At 47.1% G+C, this 9,059-nt stretch overlaps 1 protein-coding gene across 3 annotated transcripts in view; it reads right to left on the reverse strand.

Moving 5' to 3' along the window:
- Positions 1-9,059, reverse strand: part of LPP (LIM domain containing preferred translocation partner in lipoma) — a 791,955-nt gene that overhangs the window by 782,478 nt on the left and 418 nt on the right. The window lies entirely within an intron of this gene.

The following is a 9,059-nucleotide window of genomic DNA, read 5'->3' on the forward strand; positions in this document are numbered from 1 at the left end:
GGTGTCCGCCCCCCGCCATAACTAAGGAAAGCTGGCAGTGGCTGCAGGAGGAGAAGTATGCACGCCGGGGTGGTGGAAGACAAAGTGCACTTCAAGATGAGTGAGGCTGGCCTGGGCTCATGCTCATGTACCTACCCCACGGAACATTCCCACACACATTTCTGAGGAAGACCTGACTCCATGTCTGGACATTAGCTTTGTGTTTGAACTATAGGGGGTTTGCTGCCCAAACATGAAACCGGAAGGCAAGGAATTACTGCCATAGAAGCAAATCCTACAAGGATGAAAAATAAAAGCTCAACACAACAAAACTAAGAAACAGTGGATGGTCACAGTGGAGGAAAGGCACAGCCATTCACTGGTGGTGGCCCATCTTCCTGCGTAGCCTGGGAATGCCTCCTAAACGTCTACAGCACTCCACTTTGGGTGCATACTATGCTCAGCAGTGGGGCCCTCATTAACCAGATGTTGAAGGACAAGTCGGGAAACCAAACAGTAGGGGAGCACCTCTATTAAACGGCACAACTAGGACTTAAACTTGGAGCTGTCTGGGTGGTTTACAACCCATGGTCCCCACCAGCAGGGTAAGATGATAACCCTATATGCCAGCTACCATGCTGGGCACCCAGAACTAGCCAGAAGTACAAGTACGCACTACAGGTATATGACCACTAAGAAAGCACTGTCCACAACAGTTTCCTGATTCTCACAAATACATTCTAGTATCTCATATGTTCTCTATTTGAAGGTCATTGAGGCTTCCAGATGTTCTGGACCTTGCTGAAGATTACAGGGCTGACGAGTCACACAAAAACAAGTTGTTGTTCTCCCTACACTAAAAAGTGTTGGTGATATCACTGCTAAAATAGTAGTATGGTGAACTATGGAACCTCAGGCTCCCTAATCCCTGCCTTGATTTCCGGCCTTGCCTCCCAAAGCCTCTGACATAGACGACAAATACTACTAATTATTACCAGAGAAATAATAATAACGGTTCCTCGAGGGCTATAAGGACAATCATGGCAATTACCTTCTGCTTTCCTATAGCATTTCAGGGGCAGGGCAGTAATTCTGGAGACAGGAGTCTGATTCTCACTCTACCACTGATGGCCCCCTGCCCCAAGAGGATGGTCTCTTTACCCCCTGAACTTTTGCCCACTCTGCAACAAGATGGATCTGTCAACCCATTTCTGGGACTGCAATTGGGACCTAAGTAATAAAAAATGATTGTAAAATGCATTTGCCACATAAAAAGTGCTATAAAGGCTGTGAAATCCTAATGGGTTCTGTGAGATGGATTGTGATGAGCAGGTTTAAGAGGAAAGGAAAAGACAAGAGGCTCTACCCTATAATGGATCTAACACTTGCCAACTAAAAACCTTTAGGCAAGCCAAATAAGTAAACCTAAAAGGAGGATGGAGGGAGAGAGGTAATAGATGTCACAAGCAAAAAACTTCAGAAGGAGCAAGTAGCCAGGTTTGGTTCTTGCAAATAAGCAACAGGGATCGGCGGCAGTAGCACAAATAAATCCCCAAACCACACAGATGCACTGAAATATCTTAATCATGCCATTTTCAAAGTGCAAAAGTTGAAGGCTGGGATACAAAGATCTCCAAGGTGGAGTCTTTTCAGAAATTTTCCAAAGCAAAGCCCTTGAGGGTGGGGTGGGGAAAGACTGCGCCAGGTGCAGCAGAAACGGAGTGGGAAGCACCTCGGAAAGAGAGCTGACCTGGGAGTAAAGGTCATGGCCTACACCCAGCTCAGTGGGCAAGAGGTCACTGAGAAAGTCTGTCCCTTTCTCAGAGCCTGTTTCCTCATCTGTCCAATCGGGGAAAAGGTCACTGTGACCACAAAGGCTCCGGCCCTTACTTGTAAGGCAGGCGCTGGCTGCCAGCTCGCTGCTTCTCCTACTAACTATAAGCTCCAGTGTCCATAAAATGGTTGTGATTTTTCCATCCAAGATTGATCAGCTGGCAAATAATTAGAAGAACAAGCTACCTGGTACAATTCCAACAGTAAACAGCTTCTGCAATCCATTTTTCTCTCTCTACTCTGCTCACCTGGTAAGGCCTACACCTCTTGCCCTGGAACATGTCAGCAGCCTCCTAAGCTGGGTCTTTGGCTCTAGTCTTAACCTTCTATCAGTCTGCCACCAGCGCTCTCGGAAACACAGATCCAACAATGCCCTCCTTTGCTCAAAAAGTAACAGAAGCTCCCTCACCCCTCTCCTCCACCATTCTCCTTCGCTGGGCATACCAGCACTTGATTATCTAAACTTCCCTTGAAAGCCTGTCTCTCCTAGCTAACTCCAAGCACGCCATTATGTCCCTCAAATAGTCTTGTTCCCCAGACCCACCTATCAAGGTCTTTCTGCCTAGAAAGCACTTCCTTGCCTGTCTACTTGAGAACTCTTACTCACTCCTCAAAACCCAACCCAAGAATCTTCTTTTCCATAAGCATTCACCAGTTCTTCCAGCAGCTGGTTGACCACTCTCTTCCCAGTGTTCCCATTAGCCACTAGCTCGTCACATGATCAGGGCTTTTGCATGTTGTATTTGTCTCTCTTCTAAACTAGAATAAAGCTCCTTGAGGAAAGAGCCTGCCTTAGTTTTATTTGTAAGTCAGGATCCAGCCTTTTTATCTGGCATACAGGAAACAGTCGGCGCACATGTGCGGAACTTAATTTAAGAGATCAGGTTGTGTGTGATCACACATGTGCGTGAAGTAGAAAAGGCACGAGTCTGGAAATTGCTTCACAGCACAAGGTGGATCATTATCTTGATCCTGAAAGATCTCAGTTTTACAAAAGCACTGGGCCAGAAGGTGGCACAGAGGTTAAGATGTTTTATCCCACATGGCCGACTGCATGGTTCAAGTCCTGGACCTGTTACTGAACTCAAATCAGGTTTGCTCATCCAAGCGCTGTAAAACCAAACCATAGGTGTGAAGGTGGAGAACACAACTTTAATGCAAAGCGCAAAGCAAGGAGAGTGGGCAGCTCATGCTGAAAAGGCCAGGTCTCCCCCAAATGTTCCCCACATGCGTTTTTATGGGCAAAATTAGGGGCAGAGGTCCTAGGCGTGTGATCAATTCAGTGATTGGTTCACTGAGGGCGAGATCAACTCATGGGCATTCTTGATTGGTGAGGCCTTAGATAATCATATTTCTCCCCAGGTGTCTGGAGCCATTCAGCCTGGGGTCTTTGAGCTCACAACCAGCAGTTTCCATCCTACAAAACATCTTACATATTGAAATGAAAACCTTATCTTTCCTTGAAGTGAGAGTTTTAGAGGTCAAATGGCCCTCATCCATGGCCCATGTTGGTCACTATCATAAATAAAATCTGAAGACTTACTCCTTACTCTGGGTTATTACAATGTAAATGGACCTTGTATTTCAAGAACCTTAGAAAATACATTAGGGGGTCCTTGCTGGGTTTCAGACCCAGCAGCTTGAAAATCAAGTAGGGCATGTGTGCATGCATGCTGCAAATCCCAAGGAGACTGGAGAGACGGTACTGCAGCATGGTCATCTGCCCTAGGGGGAGAAGGGGTGCTTTCTCACTTTCTCTCTGGTGAGCATATGGGCCCTACTGCCCGATAGCAAAAAAAAAAAAAAAACTACACAGAGAAGCTAGAAACTCCAAGCAAATAAAACAGCATACACAAAGACATAGATTCCAAAAACAGAAAAATATTCAAGAACAATACAACCAACTGGTTGTGTGATGAAAAAGTGAAAATGCAGTTGAGAATACAATTACTCTGAGCACGACTAATCTAGAATGATCAACTCTGCACTCCCAATCCCCCAGTCTGTGCCCTGCTGAAGGTTCTGCCCAGTGCCATCTGTTGCCACTACAGCACCAGTCACTCTGTCTAGTCCTAGGACTCCCTAGCCTCAACGTTCCAGGTCAGTAGAAATACTCCCTTCCCCAGGATTGCTATCCTGCAGATGCACTGGACCATGTCACTCCCCTTTCTTCATCTAGCAAATATTTCACAAGCACCTACAGAATTAGGCACCCTTCTGGGCACTGGGAATGCGGACATTAGCAAATAGACATTGCTGTGATCCTCAAAAAGCTCATTATAAAGAGGCAGGAGGGTAGATAAATATGCAAGGTCAAGTGGTGATTTGTGTTTATGTTATGCCAATAAACATTCCTCATTCAGTTCACAAGCAGCTACTGAACACTTCAAGGCACCTGAGAGGAGAGGGATTCAAAGATGAGAAAAGACAAAGATTTGTGCATTTTGTTAGTGCCATCCCCAGAGTCTGTCTCTTCTCACCAAAGAATAAGCAGCTTACTTTTACCTTCAGCTGTGAGTCATCAAAATGCAAATGACCCACCTGAGACAGGTAGGTCACGGGAAGGACAGCAGTTGATTCCTCTGAGTCTTGAGGCAGAAGGCTTTCTTGGAGGAATGCATCAGGTGACCCAGGGAAGGACAGGATCCAACAGGAGTTATTTAGTTCACCTCCAGAGAATACTTTCACAGACGGCAGAAGATCAAGGGTGACAGCTGACATCAAGACTCTTCCCTGACTGTTACTTTACTGCCCTACTGCCTCTCTATATGTATATTTCATCCTTATCACTACAGGAGGCTGGGAATGGGGCAATGTTGAGAGAGACTTGCCAGACAGGCTCAATTCTCTCCAGTTACGTTTCAGGAGGAAGTCACCCACAGGTATAAGGATTGCTAGCATTTTAAGAAAGAAAAGGCTGGGACACCATCAGCACAGTATGCAACTGAGAATCCTGCCCACCCATGTAAATCCTCAACGGTGATCCTACCAGAGCCCAACCAATGTGAGCAGAATTAAATTCCAGGGAAGAACAGAGCACAACAATGTTAGCTGGAACTTTTCATGCTATGGAACAAAAATGAGTGGTGAAGAAACTACGGCACAGGCAAAAGTTTGACACTCAGCCATGTCACTTAGGAGCTATGTAACCTTATTTCGCCGAACTCATCTTCTCATCTATAAAATGACTGATAATTATAAACTCATTTTAATGAATCAATATGACAATTAAGTCAGCATATGGTAAGCACTCTAAAATGTCTTAAGATCTTATTATTAGGAAAGAAAACTAGAAAGATAAACATTCTCTACACTCAATTCTGGCTTATCTACTTCCAAGTATCCATTCCATTCACTCTGTGGCCAGCGACCCCCACCAATCTCATCCCTGTGACCTACATTAGGCCATTTTCTCCAAGTCTCCAGATACCTAAAGCAGATTCTGGGGACACTCTTCCATTCCTTCCTCTCTTCCCCTCACTTCCCATTCTCCACCTCACAGGCAGCTTCAAGGTGCTGGATTTCCACCCAGACCCTAGCTTCCTACCTGCAGCGGCCCACTGATGAAGGGGGAGACAGCTCCCCTCCTCACCTCTAGCAAGTTCCTTCTAGAAAGAAACATCCTCCGAAGACCATATTCCAGGAAAAGTCCCATCCACTAAAGCACACACTCAGCTCTGAGCTCCTCATTACTGCCCTGGGTCAAAGTCTCAGGTTCATTCAGTTCCTGAAAGTGCTAAGATGGCTCCGGTACTACTATCCAAACACCTAATACCACAGAGATAGTGCCAGAGTCCCTGCTTGGCCTTGTTCTCTTGTCAACTTCCAGAATGGCCTCTATAGCCTAGGAGATAAATTTGAAACTTCGGGAAATGTAAAAGTCCTTCCCCTTCATTTTCCACAGCCCTCTTCATGCTGGCCATCCAAGCCCAGCCTAGAGAATAGACCGTCTTTGTCTCACTTGTCCTTCTACAAATACAACTCCCATTTTAGCCATAAAGATTGAGTTCAGACACCACCTCCTTTATGATGGCTTCCCTGAGGTTGACACTCCTCAGGGCAGAGAAGCCAAAGTATCCCCCTGTGACAGCATAGTACGTTGACACCCTACCCTACTCTCCACCACACACACACACTCGCCCCTAGAAGCTCCTCAAAGACAGGGATCATCCTCCTCCTCACTGTGCTCCTGGCCTGGCCAGTTTCCGGTTCACAGTAATCAGACTCCAGGATGTGTGTCAGGCACCATATTTTTCCTTTTCTGTAAAAATAACTGCATGCTTCAACATCTGGTTTCACCATGTTACCTGCTATGTTCTATCTCCCTGTCCTTTTTCTATGTAATACAGCAAATCTCTAGGCTAAGGGGGCTTCCCAGTTCTCCCAAGTTATACTGTCTTCGGCCAAAACCTCATCATCCGCCATTTTAAGCCATAGTTCTGAAATCAAATCCAATCTAACTGCTCCATTCTCAATTAGCCCAAACTAGCCCTTCCACGTGTAAAAGCATGCTATCACTAAGAATCAAAAGTTCTGGGTTATAATTTTGAACACATTTCTAATTATCACTGAGACCTTGTATGATGGTTAAAATAAAGATGACATAGTCCAGACCCAATTCTCAAGGGGGCTTGGGGGACTCAAATGGAGTACCTGACTGGAAAGTATTTTATAATGCACAGAGAGCAGTGTACATTCAGAAAGGACATGACTGATGAATTTTATCAAATTTATATCAAATTTAAATCAGAATGTAGGATGTACCATTTTCAACTGAGAACGCATAAAACTGCTCAACTATGACACATCCATGATTATAAGACACCAGATTTTAGTGATATTAAAACCTGAAGTGTTTCAAAATTGGTTCGTTGCAATTTATTTGTCTCAATAAAATCCAGGCGCCTGCTATAAAATGTTCGTGTTTGCCTGTGGCACAGAATAGGTACTCGGTAACACATGTCATGTACATGAAAAGCACCCTCTGATGATATTCTTGGGCCAAATTATTGCTTCTCACTGGAACTGGCAGCAGCAGGCTTCCCAACACCAGTTCCTCCCCATAAGTCATGTCCCAGCCTGCTCAAAACCCTCAATGACGACTTTGGGTCATAGTCAGACTCCCTAGCCTGGCATTTTTAAGGTCTTTCATAATCATCTTCTTTCTCCCACCCACCATGGCCTGGAACAGTCTACCTCCTCCTGAGGGAATCACCTCTCCAGCAGCTCAGCTTCTCCACCCTCTGCTTATCTAGTCTCAAAGTCAACTTTAGGCCCACGCTGCTGCTTCCAGAGACCCTAATCCTGGGGGACTGCCTGACTCAGACTCCAAGCTTGTAAGAAATCCCATCTAGCTTCTGCTTTGGGGCCTGCCCTGCAAAGATTCAACACAAGACACACTGGGACCAGCAATTGGCATAATGGCTATGTCACTGGACTCCCATGTAGTTGACCGCGGTTCACGTCCCAGACCCAGTGGCTTAAATTCACGCCAGGTGCATGTGTGTGCATGCCCAAGATCCCGAGAGGAGAATGGAGGAGAAGGGATTGCGGTGTGGCCATACCCCTGGGGGGGAGGGGAGGGTGATTTCTCGCTTTGTCTCTCTGTCTCTTTCTGGCGAGCACATGTGCCCTATAGCAAAAACCTCTCCAAAAAGAAAAAAGTAAATGCAAGACATGCACTCTTGCCTTTAACTGCCGCCTGGCATTGTCAGGACCCAGGCAAGGAGCCAGTGGCTTAAATTCACGCCAGGTGCATGTGTGTGCATGCCCAAGATCCCGAGAGGAGAATGGAGGAGAAGGGATTGCGGTGTGGCCATACCCCTGGGGGGGGAGGGGAGGGTGATTTCTCGCTTTGTCTCTCTGTCTCTTTCTGGCGAGCACATGTGCCCTATAGCAAAAACCTCTCCAAAAAGAAAAAAGTAAATGCAAGACATGCACTCTTGCCTTTAACTGCCGCCTGGCATTGTCAGGACCCAGGCAAGGAGGAAGGCTGGTGATAGGAGAGCATGAACCCTGACAATAGTTTAGCTCCCCATTGTCCACCATTGTTCACTGTAAATTCTACATGTCCGTTTCCCTCTGAGAGGGGGAGGGTGGCTGAGGATAGAAGAGGAAATAGCTGCTTTCTAAAGGTGCTCCTCTCCACGTGTTCGCCCCCTTCCCTTCAGGGCTTTCTTGACGAGTACAGGTGCAATTCACTAACACTTGAGTGAGAATGACTTATTTGCAGAGGAAAGAATTCAAGAACAGGAGGAGATGAACTAAAGAGAAAGGGAATTGGAAACAGAGTGAATCTGACAGTAGGAAAGTAGCTCAGATGTGACCCCAAGGTTTTGCTAAACCTTCTGTACTGGGAAAGGGAATGGGCTAGATCCCTCCCAAAGGAAGCCAGAGAGATTTTTCAGACCTAGGACCCTGGAGCCCAAAAGACACTGTCCAAATACCTCAGCAAAATTCCTGTAAGTAGCTCATTCCCTTCACCCTCCCACCCCCACACACACCTCTGAAACCCTATGCCCCAAGCAGAGTAACATGTACAGCAGCTTCACCTCCATTCTACACACTTTATTGAGTCTTCTCTTTTAGTCTGCAGCTCCATGCTGCTGGCTGGCTACCTTAGAAAACTCTCCACCCTTCAAAAGCCCTAATCAAAGGCAGTCCCTCCAAAGAGTCATCTGTAGTCCCTCTCCAGTGACCAGAAAATGAACCCCTCACCCCTGAACCCCCGTAAAACTTTATTCAAGCCTTTTCTTCAGCACTTAGCACTTTCTTCCTTGAGTCAGGTTGTCCCAAGCCTACTAAACGTTCCCAACCCAAAGGGCAAGGTCCGGGCCCAGCACACCCACACTGCACCACCACCAAGTGTGTACTCGAGTAATACTTAGGAAAGGAAATGGTTCTGCAACCGCCCCTCGTCACGGCGCCCCGCCAGTGAATGACTTCGGGAGAGACCCTCCCCCTCGCAGGACCTCAGTTGACCTGACTGTGAAATGGGGGTACTGGGATGATTGGGTCATTAGGCCCTTTCCACTGTGACAACTGTGATTCCGCGAAAGCTCTAAGCCGCTGGGCGTGGCCCCGCCCCCCGGGCACCCAGAAAAGCTCGGGCAGGGGGCGCGCAGCTGAAGGCTCCAACCCCGCCCAGTCCCAGGTCGACGCTTCCCGAAAACTCTGGGTGCCCCCCCACCCCCGCCGCGCGCCCTTCCCGTGCACCCGGTGATTGGGCCGTGGCCGGCACTTCACCA

This window comes from Tupaia chinensis, unplaced genomic scaffold (genome assembly GCF_000334495.1).
Source record: "Tupaia chinensis unplaced genomic scaffold, TupChi_1.0 Scaffold000515_1, whole genome shotgun sequence".
Lineage (NCBI taxonomy): Eukaryota > Metazoa > Chordata > Mammalia > Scandentia > Tupaiidae > Tupaia > Tupaia belangeri.